Source organism: Chinchilla lanigera, unplaced genomic scaffold, assembly GCF_000276665.1.
Source record: "Chinchilla lanigera isolate Chin_1 unplaced genomic scaffold, ChiLan1.0 scaffold00138, whole genome shotgun sequence".
Taxonomy (NCBI): Eukaryota; Metazoa; Chordata; class Mammalia; order Rodentia; family Chinchillidae; genus Chinchilla; species Chinchilla lanigera.
Genome location: NW_004955539.1, coordinates 946,131 through 961,173, shown reverse-complemented (window position 1 = coordinate 961,173; position 15,043 = coordinate 946,131).

Genomic DNA, 15,043 nt, shown 5'->3' with positions numbered 1-15,043 from the left:
TCATGAGTGTCATCACTTGGCAAGCACAAGCTCTTGAGTTTGATTCCAGATACCAAAAAACAAAAAGGAAAAACCAATAAGTAAAATAAAATCCTCTTCCCTCACCCTTTTCTCTGTCTCTTACTCACCTTCCGATTTGGTAAGCTTGTCTCTACTTATTATTGTTTTCTCATATAACAGAAATCATACAATATTTAAATGTGTGTCTGATTTATTTCACTTTTTATTATGGCCTTGAGATGCACCCATTTACCTATGAATGCCTCAAGTTTATCCTTGTTTTTGGCAGAGCAAAACCCCATTGTAGATCAGTACCACATTTTCATTATGCATCTATGTGTTGATGGGCATACAGGCCGGTTTCAAGACTTAACTACTATAAAATACACTGCTGTAAATATGGGTATGCAAGTATCATTGCCAATGATAATTTTGACTCTTTCAAAAAGACACCTAGAACAGGAATAGCTGGCTGAAATGGAAACATGAAAAAAGGAGAATTTGAAAGAAATTAAGCAATAAAAGTTGGGAAGAAGGTGATAAAATTAAAATAAATGATCCCCTTAAGGAATAAAAGCACATTAGTATTAGATAAAAGTAACAGGAAAAGACAGCAAGGAAAAGGAAAATGAAAAATAGTGAGTAAACTAGAGAAAAAGATAAAAATGGGATGAACTGAATGTGAACAAAAAGAGAGAGCAAGAAAAGTAGGATCTAATCAAACAAGTCAACAAAGCAGTAGTACAAATGGAGTGGGAAACAAAAATGAGAGATAAAACTCCTCACCACCCAAAACAGCCACAAAATAAGCCCATGAGAGGAAAAAAAATTGAGTCAGAAGAAGAAAAAAAAATGCTTCATATTTCCATATGTTCAGTTTTCTTCCAGAACCTTCCCTCCCTGGAATCAAGCAAGTCACATTCCTTTCTACCCCTCCCTACAGCCTGAGAGCTTGTGTATTGACTTTTCTGTTCTAAAGGTCTGTATCTGGGCTGGAGCCGCATGGGAGACTTTTCAGGTGAGGCCCCCCAGAATGCACACATGAAAATATCACCAATGACAGCAGGCTGGGAGGAGCACTGCAGAGCAAGAGAAGCCTGTGCCTTTATTGTTTTGTTATGGTGCATGTTGTTAGCACACATCTATATTATTCGATGCTGGCCCAACCTGCACATATGTGGTTGTCTAATAGTAAGTCATGGTTATATAAGCATAACCCACTCTACAGCTGCACTAGACAGTGGGTTCATGTACTCAGGTGTCCTCAGATGCCTCATGATTTGAGGAGATTGGATGTGGGGAGCCGCTGAGACTGAATCAAACCTCACAGCATCTAAAGACATCTGAGGATGTGAATTTGCTATCTAGCACAGTGCAGTACAGGATATGCTTGTGAAACCATTACTTAGCATTAGACAACCATACTATGCTGGTTAGACCAGCATGGAAGAATGAGATATGTGATAAAAACATCTATAAGTGTAAAACAATAAAGATGCAGGCTGCTCTTGCTCTGCTCTTCTCTCTCTCTCTCTCTCTCTCTCTCTCTCTCTCTCTCTCTCTCTCTCTCTGCTGCTTGCTACTGTTGCTCATGTCCACTTCTGCATGCTTTGTTTTGAGACCTCACACACAAATTTACCCCTTTAGTCCCCTCGACCCTAACAGTCCCCTACCTGTAAATGCCAAGCCGCGATGCATTCCCACTTGCATTGGTACATGGGGAAGCAAACAACTGGTCACCTCTGGATACAGGCAGCAGGGAACAGGATCAAGCGGAGCACTGGGCTCAAATCCTTCACCTTCAGAGCCAGCGACTTCTGAATACTAGACTCCTCCAACCCGGCCTCCTACAGCACAATGCAGACCCTGTGTCCATTCCTGGCGTGGGCTTGGGCTTCCCACGAAATCTCTGAATCTATGTCTCTCCCTCACCATCTCCCACTTTTTCTCCTATGGTTGTCTCTCACTCAGTCATTGTGATGGGGTAGCACTTCAGTTCTTGAGTGCAACTGTTGTGTAAGTGTTCTGTGGCTCAATCCCACAGCAACCCCTTCCCAGCATGGCACCTGATTAAATTTAATCAAGCAATACAGTGGGCACTACACTGAATTTTTCTTTCAAATCTATCCCAGCATGAACAAATCACCATTGGTGAAAATCCCACACTGCTTTATTTAGTTTACACCAACATGTGCTTTTCTTGGGGCTAGTGCCTCTGGTCCATCTGTTATTTCTCCCTGAAAGAACTGACTCTTCTTGGCCTACTTCTTATGCATGCTCTGACCTCTTCCTCAACTGGATCAGTTGTTTGGTATTAACCTGTGTGGCCCTATGCATTTTAGGATTATTTGCAATGATGAAGTATTTCTAGTGTCTTTGGGGAAATTAAGTGGAATACAATCAGGAACTTCTGTTCCAGACTTTGGCCTCATCAGAGATCAGGTCTGTCAGTTGGATGGCACCTTCTTGGCCCCATGCAGAAGGGAAACAAAACACAGAGTGGGCTCAGAGTTGGCCGTGACCATTGCCAAGGTGCAGAATGCACAGGTGTGGAGTTGGTCAGGCACTAGTATGTGGGTCTGTGCATTCTGTGGGGCCTTGGGGATGTGTATCTCTTGCCACTTTCTAAAGCAGTTCAAGAAGTCCTCTCTTGTGAGTAGCTTTACAAATTGTGATCACTAAAATTATGGTGAGTGACGCTGCTCCATACCACCCACAGTCTTGTGACTATTTTATGGTATGTCCTCATGGGCCTCATTCACCAGATCTTATATCTTCTGACATCTGGCTCTTCCCCAACGTCAGAATGACAATGGAAGATAAATATTTTTGAACCAATTCAAGACATCAAGGCAGCCGCAATAGCACAGCCAAAGATATTCACAGAACAGGATTTCCAAAACTGATTCAGAGTGGAAAGAATGATGGGATCAATGTGTTCAAAATAAGGAAGAGGATACTGAGGGTGATTAATGGCAGTGTGTTTTTACTGTAATAACATTTTAAAGATTTAAGCACTGAATGTAATTTCTTCACAATTCATATATATATATAGGGTATAATTAGATAATACATAAAATAACAGGATTCATATATGTGTATGCTATATTATGCCATTTATTATGCAAGTAAAATACTCCTTTAAGTCGATCTATTAACACATTTTTTGAAGAAAATAAAGCAGAAATATAATAGAGTTTAGTTGCAGGGTGAGGGAATAAGGACTTCAGATAGGGCACTTAGTTTATGTCTCTCTCTGCACAGGTGTCATTTGAACAGAGGCCAGGGTACAGAATCCACAGGTGAACAATAAGGAGATGGTTAGAAGAATATCTCAGTGATACAAAACCATTTCTCACAAAAGCTTAATTTGCTCAAGGAAAACAAAGACAGTGTGAATGGGATGTTCAGAATGAGGAAAAAGGTGATATGAGATGTGGTCAAACAGATGCTTTCCTTGTTAGAAAGACAACATTGTGCTTTAAAAATCAGAGGAATGAGTATAAATTTTCTTTCAGATTAAACAAAAAACCAATTAATCTTTGCATATTCCTTCGCAATTTTCTCACAAGCACTTCTATAAAAGGTTAAGAAATATATCTTATATATGCTTGTTTACAACATACCATTTTCCATATTCTTTGCTCTTCCCTCTTCCAGATGTTAGAGTTTTGTCTATAACTGAGATGGTTAGATGGTGACAACCATGCCACAAGCACATGGCTACCTTGAGGCTAAAATACTGATACGTTGTGGTTAGAGGTTATGACAGTTGATTGATTGTGTCAACTTGAATAAGAGAAGCTTAACTAAATAGGTTCAGTAATCCTACACCCTAGGGTGTGGAAGACCAAGCCTAGGAGGGCTTGTCTCCTGGATGGTGTGAAGGGGAAATGAAGAAGGACAGATCTGCTTCTCTTTCCTCTGAGGAATTGCAGTCTTTGCCTTCACCTTGGATGTTATCTACTGGCTTCCAGCACAGACTCTTCAGCTTCTGGCATGGCCCTTTCAGTCTTCTAGAGTAGACTCTTCAGTCTTCCATCACAGACCCATCAGCCTCCTGCTATGGCCTATGGGACACTGCAGTGAGCTCCAAACCTTTGACTGAATCCTTCGGTCTTCCATAACTGACTCTGTGGGCGGCTTTTAAGCCAATCTTGTAAATTCTTATATATTTGTGTATCTTATGTTGTATCTGGTTCTCTGGTAAACACTGACTGATAGGAACGTGGTGTAGTTTTACATTTAGATAAGGACTGGCTAGGGCTTTGTGTTCCAATACCTGCTACAATCTGAGTTCCAAAATCAACCAAAAGGAGAATTTAGTATTCGAACATTGTATTACAAAACAGTCAAGACTTGTGCTCTTCACAACCTACATATATATGACAGGCATTTTCTTTGATATTATTATTATTATTATTTACCTCACATATGATGATGAACAACATTTCAGAGTTCAGGTTTTTAAGACTTTAAGCATGAGGATAAATCAAGTAGTAGAAACAATATTTGTAGACTCCTTCCCTGGTCTCCCTCTTGCCATTTTCAAACTGACACTAGAAAAAGTTTGAAAGTACCAGCTGTTTTTCCAGTACGAAAATTCTTTTCTAGGAGGCTGCTCAGTTCCTCAAGTAAATACAGGCCCCTTGGTGAACTGGACCCTACAGTGTCCAGACAAGCTAAAACAGACAAGCTAAAACTTTGAAATCACTGGAGAACTTGATAAGATAAACCTCAGTAGAGTGATAATGATAGAAACCTACTGGAATGTGCTGAGAGACAAAGAGAGGTAGAAAACCAAAGGCAGAAGCTTTACGCAACTATTTCAAGGTAGTTTGCTTCAAAGAATACAAAAAAATGGAAGTAATGCTGAAGCAGGATGAATATGAATAATACCCCATATTATATAAGTACAACTGAAGCTTGTGGGTATCTTACCAATATCAGACAATCAATATGCATTTCCATAGCAAGTCTTTCCAGATCTCAAATCTTCTACTTGTTTCACTATACCATTATGCAATACATAAAGAATTTACTAGAAATATACGCCTTAAAAATACCAAATCTGTTTTAATTTTACAAGACTCCATTTTTACAGTGTTTCAAGAAGTTAACCTGAATTTTCAAATGATCTCATTGCGAAACAAGGCCATAGTTTTTCTGTTATAGACGGAGGGAATAACTAGTGAATTCATTCAACTTGAATGATCTATGTGGTGTTTGCCTTTAAACTATATTGCTACAAAACCCTTTGATTGACTTTAAAATAGTAAAGGGAATCAAGTCTACATTTTTCTGTCTTTATTTAGTTCATATATCATATGAAGACTTTTGAGTCTATTTTTATAGTCTCAATGGAAAACTGTACATGATAAATGGATATTAATAGATTATATTTTCTGGCGTCTACCAGGACAGCAAGTACATTTTGCCAGTTTTCCAACCCTGGTATTATTTTGTAGTTTCTTCGTTTTGAGGTAATGCAGTCCTATAACAGAAAACTCAGTACAGATAGCTACACACAGCATAGTCAAGGTCCTTAAAATCTTCGTGTTAGTAGAGTGAGTACCACACAGAAAAAGACTGGAAGCATAAAGTAGACAGATATGCTTATAAATACGCTGAAGTTCCATTTGTAGAACAGGTATATAATGAAATTCTGAAAAACAATACAATTGAGTCATGAGTATTTTTAATTGCCTCAGTCTTCCTAAATTGTATATGTATAATTTGGCTTCCAACTTACAAAGTCAAATAAATAAAAACAAAGTGTATAATAGTTGGTAACAGGGTCAGACAGGTGCAGGAAATGGGAAAATATTGGTCAAAGAGTGCAATGTCACAGTGTTGCAGGGTAAATAAATCTAAGGGGCTAGTGATCAAAACAAAAATTACTGTAGTAAATAGTAGTATAATGTATTCTGGATATAAGTTAAGGAGTAGCTTTCCAGTGTTACATTTTAAAAAGTAGTAATTAGTGAGAAAATGGGTATGCTAATTTCCTTGGCTATATAGTCATTGCAAATTTTGCATATCAAAGCATCATCTTATATATTTTTAATCTGACTTTATCATCTTGTATACCTGTAATCTAAATCAAAATAAAAGCTTAAAATAAAAGGTAATGCCTCCTTATTTATAGTTGTATACATAGGCATAAATGAACAACTGATCATGTTTAGTACTGTGGTGATAACTGTCCCATTCCCAAGTTCATAAGTAAAGAGTAGAAATTTATTTGTTTATTTATTTTTATTTTAAAAATTTAAAGAACCTGACAAAACAACAATGAAGATAAAATCAAAACAACACAAAAACAACAAAAATGATACATGACCTCAACACAAAATGATAGAAGTTTACAACGGTTGCTATATTACATACTGTTATCTTCAACAAAGTTGCTCAGTCTTTGATTGTTAGAAATTTATTTAGAATTAGGAACTAGAGCTTTCATAAAAATTTTCATTGAGATAACCATAAGTAAAAGTAAATTTCCCCCACTAAGTACATAAAAGAACATATACACTATCAGATTTTAATGGTCTTTCTTTAAATTTGCTAATATTCTGTTGTCATACCAGTAATGATATAACTTATTTTCAAATAAAATAGACATAATTAATAAAGCTTTCTGAGACATGCTGCATGTAGGCAATGTAAAATTAACATGCATTTCTATAGAAACATGAAAGAGTAAGAGTTGCCTAGCTGAGATTTTGTCAGTTACTTATGTATGTCATATACTTAGTGCTTTTCATACAATACCTGAAGTCACTCCCATACTGTGAGCCAAAACCAAATCAGACTCTGTAACATCTCTAACAACAAATCAGGCTATCTTCAAACAAGGAAATACTCCTGAAATCTTGTTAGCAGCCCATAGAAGCCAGTTCCCCCAAATCAGTTTCTGTCTAAACCATAGCTCACATATTAGAGAATATTGGTAACTAGTGGGGGAACTGCATTCATCAACTCTCCAGGAACCCGCTCCTCTAGTCTTGGCCACCAAATTGACAGCTATCCATTCGCATCCAGTGTAGCAGGCCAGCTTCACCTCACTCTCACAATTACCTCTGCATTTATCCTGAACTTGTGATAATAACTAATTCAGTCGCAAGTGCCAGTTTGAAATAGTAGCAAACCCGAAGCGCCACTGCAGATCCGTGCTTCCATACCACCGTCCTTTCTGCTCAGCACCCACTTAGCTGCAGTATCTCTGACTAACATTTGGTAAAAGCTGCAAAAGGATCTCTTATTATGAAGTAAATAGTAAATAACTACGTCAAGTTGAAAATAAATAGCTTGATTGGTGCATCCTCTGGAACCATTCATTCATCCATCAAATAAATAGTGAACACCTATAATATAAAACAGAAAAATGCAGGTATATGGAGGATTGAAGATCTAGTGAGAAGTGAAATTAAATCAAGGCTTCTCAAGCACAAAAGGTCACACTTGTGTGACTTTATTTCTGTGAAACTTCTGCAATAGGCAAGTTCTTAGAGACAAAGTAGATAACTGCATTCAGGGTCTCCATTTTTAGCATTTATATGCAATATACATAATAGTCATGGTCATTTGGGGGAATCAGCAAAAGTATGCAAGATATCTTGATAATTTTCAATCCTGGCCAGCCCCGCTACCTTTCCCCTCTCCTCTTCCTGTTCCTCTTCCTAAACTCCCAAAATTCTGCCTTTTGTTTCCTACCATTTTTCCTTTATTTTACTCTGGAATAAGAGAAATTATGTGTTATTGCCTTTCTGTCTCTGACTTTTTTTACTTTGTATTATGATCTAAAGAGCCATCCATTTTCCTACAGTATGTGCTTCTCAAAAGAAGTGGAAATGACCAATTTGTACATGAAAGAAAGTTCATCTCTCACTATTAGAGAAATTCAAATCAAAACCACTCTGATTCCGTCTTACCCCAGTCAGAATGGCTATCACTAAGGACACAAAAAGCAACAGTTGCTGGTGAGGCTGTGGGGAAAAGGAACCCATCTACATTGCTGGTGGGAAATGTAAACTAGTACAGTCACTGTGGAAATCAGTATTGAGATTTCTCAAAAAACTAAAAGTAGAGATTCTTTTGGACTCAGTGACACCTGAATATCTTCCCAAAGGAGATAAAAACGTCAGAGTATAGTAATACATGCATACTCATGTTTTTAGCAGTGAAATTTAAATAATTTGGCTGTGGAAACAGCATGGATGCTTTTGGCAGTGGTGAACATGCTTTAGAAATACTTAGAAGTTGTGATTCTACAACATTATGAATATACTACATGGTGTTTAATTTTGCATTTTTAAGTAGGTAGCTTTATGTGATGTAAATTTTAATTTAAAACTCTGTAATTTACAAAGCAGATTTATAATAGGAAACAGGAAGATAGCACTCTTGCTAAAAGAAAGGGGACAAAGAAATGGAGGGAGGGGAAAGGAGAAGAGAGGAGGGGAAAGAGAAACAAAAAGATTAAATTATGTTTTGTCCACATACTAACTCCCACACGAGGTATGGCATCATAGTGTACTGCAAACACATACTAATAAAAATAAATGAATTAATTAAAACCCAGACTTCTGAGTTATGAAAATACACAACGTTAGGAAATTTTCATTGCGTCATTTGAACACCAGGTTTTGCATAGTTGTACATTGGACGGCCTTACCTGTCTCAAGTTCCATCCATTTTGCTGCAATAACCTCACAAAGACTAACTCCCATAAAATACTACCACGGTGTTTGGCACTCCGTGAATGCTTGATTGGAATAATGAAGGGGCCGATGTTACTGTGCTGTGCAAAACAGACAGGATGCAGATATGGATCCTGACCTCAAGTGGTTCATGATCGGTATGGGGAAATATAGAAGTAAATAATGCATTTTAGTGGAATCTCACAAGTGTTAAACCAAAGGTGGGAATGTAATGCTGCGGGAACGTAGAGGAGGAGCAGGGCACCTCTGCTTAGAGACATCAAGGAGCGTCTCACTGAGGAAATAAATTCTAAAACCTGCTCTGAGTGTTATTTACATATTACTGGATCAAAACTAAGAAATTTCTGGCAGACAGAAAAGCAAGTGGAAAAAGAACAAGATGGCAGATGATGTTTCTTTTCATTTGTCTATGGGCTTTAGGAAAATACTAAACCTTAATCAAAGGTATCAGCACTGGGATTACTTAAGACCAATAAACAATTTTCAGAAAAAGAGACTTAAACCATGCAGAACAAAGGATCGAACAGAAATCACCTGTTTTGCTCTCTGACATACAATGAGAACTACTGAAAAACAAGTTTGTAATAAAGTTGGACTGATAGCAAGTTTTTGTTTCTGTCAAACCTGATGGTACTCTCTACTGGAATCTTAGAAAATACATACCAAAGTTTTCCAAATTGATTGTAGAAAACATGAACTAGTCAAACTGGAGTTCTTTGTTGCTTCACATTGTGTGATGTGGCTTTCTCCAAATCATTCATAAACATGCCCCTTCCTTCTGAAATTGGAGCATCCTAAATGAAGATGTTTGAATGATGTTATTTTGAAACGGCAAAGAAGGGTGCTCCATTAGGTTGTCAAATCTAATTTTGTGTAAGCTTTATCTTTACTCTGCTGTTTTAAGATGGTAGAGTTATATATCAAGGGCTGCCAATAAAATGTGATCTTCAGGAGAAAAGAATCATCGTTTGAGTTTAGTGCATAACAGGCAAGCATGTGTGGATTAAAATGGCAGCCTCATAGAAACGTTATAGCAGTAGAAGAAAGGATACATGGAATGATATCTCTCAGTGACCTTGGGTAAGTTCTTCATATTCTTCTCTGTGCTGTTATAAAAATCAACTGAGATAAAACATTTGAGAATAATTCCTATATTTCAAGATTTAAATTATTTAGTATAGACCTGATTTCTTGATGGTGACTGGTCAATATACTCTTCTAAATTATTAAGAATTTATTAAGCAAACATCTTCAACATCAAGCACATATCATGTCCAGAAACGCATTACACTATAAGTTAAAGTGCTCCATATCAACCATAATAGGAAAGTTTAAAAACTAGATGTGTCAAATCCACTGACACCACTGGTGGAATCCATGAGGCAAAGCTATGAGATTCTAATGCATACATAGGGTAAAGAAAATGCAAGTTCCTGAGTGTGTTTCTTTTTAAGCATCGATACTCTCTTCCACACCCACAGTGTCTTGTCCACTGTGTAAATTCCACAAATGTGTGAGGTAATGGTGCTCTTGGCACTACTGGTAGATGCTATCAGGGTAAAAGATTAAGAATAGCATGTTTTCCTTCACAAATAGGGAGAATATTGAAAGCAAACTGGGCCCATTCTATTCTTTTTTTAAACCCAGTATTTTTCATTACCTGCTCACTTCACGTCATGGTGATTAGTAGATATAAAGGTACTATTCTCTTTCTATAAGCTAGTGCTAATCTGCATATAACCGAGGGCCAAAATGACAGAAAAACAACAACAACAAAATATTGTGCTAGCATGAAAAGGGATGAAGAGCTGTATATATACCTAATGAGCACGACTCCATGAAGGATGAGGGATTTGAGCTAGGCCCTACTGGACAGTCAGGTTTAGACAGGTAGAAGAGAGGACTGAATGAACATTTATGATAGTTTAAACCTAAAATGTCTCCCCAAAACTCCTGTGTACAGAAAGTGGGCTTTTGGGAAAGTCCACTCAGACATCAGGGCTCTAAATTCACTAGTAGATAAACTCATTGATGAGATCATAATTTGACAGCACATTTAGGAGTTAATGGAAGCAAGAGGAGAAGGAGCCCAGCTGAAGTGAGTGGATAATGAGAGAATGTCCTTGGAGACTACATCTGAGCTCTGTTCATTTCTCTAGTTCTCTTTATGATGTCCTCACTCTTCTCTTTATGATGTCCTCACTCTTCTCTTTATGATGTCCTTGCTCCTTGTCTACCATGACCTGAGCACCGTTGTTCTACCATACCCTCCCACGATGAGGTCTCTGCCTTGGAACCAAAAGACCATGGAGTGAACACCCTGCAACTATGAGCCAAAATAAATTTCAACTCCTTTAACTGGCTCTTCTTAGATATTAGATCATAGTGGCATAAAGCTGACTTGTACAGTATTCTTTCCATGGCTGTTGATTCAGAATCACAGCCATGTGTCTAACTTGACCCAGAAGTTCTCTAAGGGCTGTGTTTTCTGATCATCTACATATGCTCTCTTATGTTTTATATCTAGCCGTTCCCCTCATATCTCTTGTATCCCATGCAGGACCATGGAAGTTGATTGGATTATCGGGGCATTATAGCTGATTTGCTGTTAGGAGGGCAAGGCTGGATAGAAGAGGAGGGTCATTGTGGCCATGACTCTGTTATGTCTCCATTTCCAGCTCTTTCCTTGACTTTACTTCCCTGCTGCCATAACATAGCAACTTTTCCTTTGCTCTGCACCTCTACCTTGCTATCCTACCTTGGAGCCAGCAGACCATGGCCTGCAAACCTGAGGCAAAATAAATCTTTCCTCCTTTCAGTATCATGTCTTAGCAATGAGGAAAGTGACTAAGACACACTCAATTGACAGACAGATGAAAAGATATTAAATGAACACATGGGTTCAATAAACAACTCCTCTAGATGAAGATACAGTTGATGAAAAACATCTGGTTGCCTTCAGGCCATGGTGTTCTCTCTCCTAATAGCACTTCACCTCTGCCTACCTCCATGAAAACAGTAATAACAGTGATCTCTCTTGGTATGTAGTGAGGATAGGTGGAAGGCAAGGAAAAAAGTAAATCCAGACTTGGGCTAAACTTCTGTTTTATTCCAGGTAGTTATCCCAAAATAATTTAGGTAAATCTGTCTAAAATTTGATGACTGTTTTAGAACTCTTGCCCCAAAATATGCAGTTGTTTTCCAGATCATTTTGCATAGTTTCATGAGAATCGGGATTCCATTAAGCTTACATGTATAACCTCCCAGGGTGCAATGATATTTGGTATGAAACTCTAAGAGACAAAAAGAATCCTGGCTAAAATAATTAACTTGCTTTATGTATTAGTCACAGGTTTTCCCATATTTGGAATTAGTTCCACTTCTGCCAAATGAATTGGCAGAAATTCTAGCATATAGAATATATTTTCCCACTTGCAAAGATTGTTAATTATTTCCTCAGGCCTCAAATACCAATGTAATTAATAGCTCAGAAGAAAAATAAATTTTTTTAAAAACACATGTTTTATTAAAACCCAGAGTTATATTAAAATAATATTTAGCATTTCAGCAATTGCTTACATATTTCCACATTTTCAAGATGTATGCTGGATTTATGAAATCCTGTCAATAAAATAATTTCTGGGACACATCTAAAATTATATTGTGGTTTCATCAACATCACCATTTTGTAAATCACAGCTGAAACCTAGCCCTTCCTGGAAAGGGTCTCTATGTTTTGTATGAGGTTACAGGACCACCTTAAGGACAGACATTTGGCCTTATGTCCTTCTGACCATCTTAGAGCCATGTATCTACATAGTGGTGCTCAATAATTATCTTTTGAACCAAAAAAAATCTTTGTGCAAGTCTGCTCCCATTCACTCCCATATCATGTTATTTGTCCACTGCAGGAAGTGACATTTCAACAATACCCTTTGGGATCAAACTTGGTTTTCAGTTTTTCTTAAAATGTGCTCTCTGAACTGGAGACATCAGCATTTCCTGGGAATTTGTTAGCAGTACAACATCTTGGTCCTAGCCAGAGTGTGTTAGAAACTGGGACAGGGACAAGAGGGAGGCACATTCTCTTCTTTGACAAACCTTCCAGGTGATTCTGGATTTTATCTAAGTGACATTTAGATAAATGATATTACCAACAGAATATTTGCTCTCTCCAATTCTGACACACAATACTAATCTACAATTTCTTATACGTTAATTTCACCCTGTGAAGAAAAAGATGCTTGGATGACTATAGGAGAAATGCCAAGAGATGAAGACCTAAGCTGAAAGGCTGGCTTACTTACTTGTTAGCCGTGTGACACTGAACAAACTTTGTTTCATCACTGAGCTTTCATTTGTGAAGGAAGTCATAGTGAGTTGATTTAATGGCCCCTATCAGCCTTATGTTCTGTGTCCTACTGTAGGCAAGTGTTACTGCTTCTCAGCCCTTTGACTAAGATCAAGTGCAAGCATGTGTTAAGTAAGTATTGAGTGTCTGTCACAATTTCAATAAATATGGGAGCTACTAAAGAAGAAAAGACAGACCTTCCTTTGAAGAAGCTCAAATTCCAACTAGGAAAACATGACATTTGTATTTAATTTAAAAATATCCGCATCATTTTAGCAGTCAACTCAGAATCAAGGAAGCTCGTTCTTTCAATTGAGATGATATCTAAACGGTCAGGCTGTTCACTATGTATCCCAGAGCCCAGATAGCACAGAAACTTTCTCTAACTGTGTCTCTCCAGCCATAATTGGGTAATGATATTATGCAGAAATTTAACATCTTTGACACACCTTTTATATGCCAGATATTAGTGGTATATAACGCAGTGCTTTACATGCATAATTTATTTTAAAACCTAATGACATCCCAAGTCATCTTTCTAAAATGAGAAACTTGTTACTCACAAAGTTTTAATGGCTTACACATTCAAAAGATGGAGCTGGAATTCAATGAAAGCTGTAAATATTCAGAGTTCATTTTTCCTAGAACATTAAACTGTCTGGTTAGATAGAGGAGTTTCGATATGGTGAGACCAATTGTTATATGAGTAAAAGCTGTGTATAGACAAACAAGTTATTAATATATATGAAAGCAATATAAAAGGAATAAAAATATTGTCAGTAAAGCCCTCAGAGTTCTAAAAGAACTCAGATCGAGAATAGATAATAATTTACATATTTTTATGTGAAAACTGAGTATACTAACCACAGTTATCTATGAGATCTTTCATGTGAGTCTAAGACAATAGAAAAAGGTATATTTTCATTGTGTATTTTTATTTTATTTTGACAATAAAGAATACATTTCATGAAAGTTAAATTTATGAGATAAAGCATTCATGATCTGAGATCTTGCAGCCTTTCTGTTAAATAACTATCAAACATGACCTGTTCAGATCAAAAGATCCTGGAAGAGGGATATACAAGATTAAACAATTTTAAGATGTCTTAGAAATTATAAGCTCTTTTTCACAGAGATTAAATCTTATATTCCAAAAGGAACGTGAACCATTAGATTCCCCAAATTTAAGACATTCAGTTATTTAGCTGCTAAGTCCCCTAATCAGCATCTGCTTCTTTAAAATAAGTTAATTATTTATAAAGTCAAGTCCAAGAACCATGGAAAACTGTTTAGATTTTAGTCAAATAAGCTCTTTACATTAGAAATGATGGAAAGATTTTTTAAATACGAAGAAAGATCTTATTAAATCACCGTTTAATCAATATATCATTCAGGATTTTCCTGACAAATTTGGTCATCTTGGACCTACTGTAATTATTTTAAATTCACTGATTTTTAACCTGACCTGGCAAATTTAGATAGCCTCTCAATTCTGTGTTCTCTTTGATAAATAGATAATTATCCTTATATCAATGGATGTCTTCCATTCAATTTGGCTTGTCACATCTATTTAGAGAGAATTGAACTCCCTTTTAGGATGAGTATTCTCTGCAGTATAGAAGACATCACATTCTTTTGTAGTTGTAAGCCTGAAGCAGTAGTTCTCCCCCCAATTGTCTATTGACATTTTCTAGGTAGGTTAAAATACACTGAATATAAGGTCCAAGGCTGTTAAAAGGGGTAGAACACAAGCTTAGCATGCATAAAACCCTGGATTTCATCCCCAGCACCACAAAAGAAAGAAAAAAGAGAGAAAAAGAAAAAGAGAAACAGGAGGGAAAGAGGGACAGAAAGGAAAGAAAGAAGGAAGGAAGGAAGGAAATAAGAAAGAATGGAAGGGAGAAAGAAAGAGAAAGAGAGAAAGGGAGAAAGAGAGAGAGAAAGAGAGAAAGAGAGAAAGAGAGAAAGA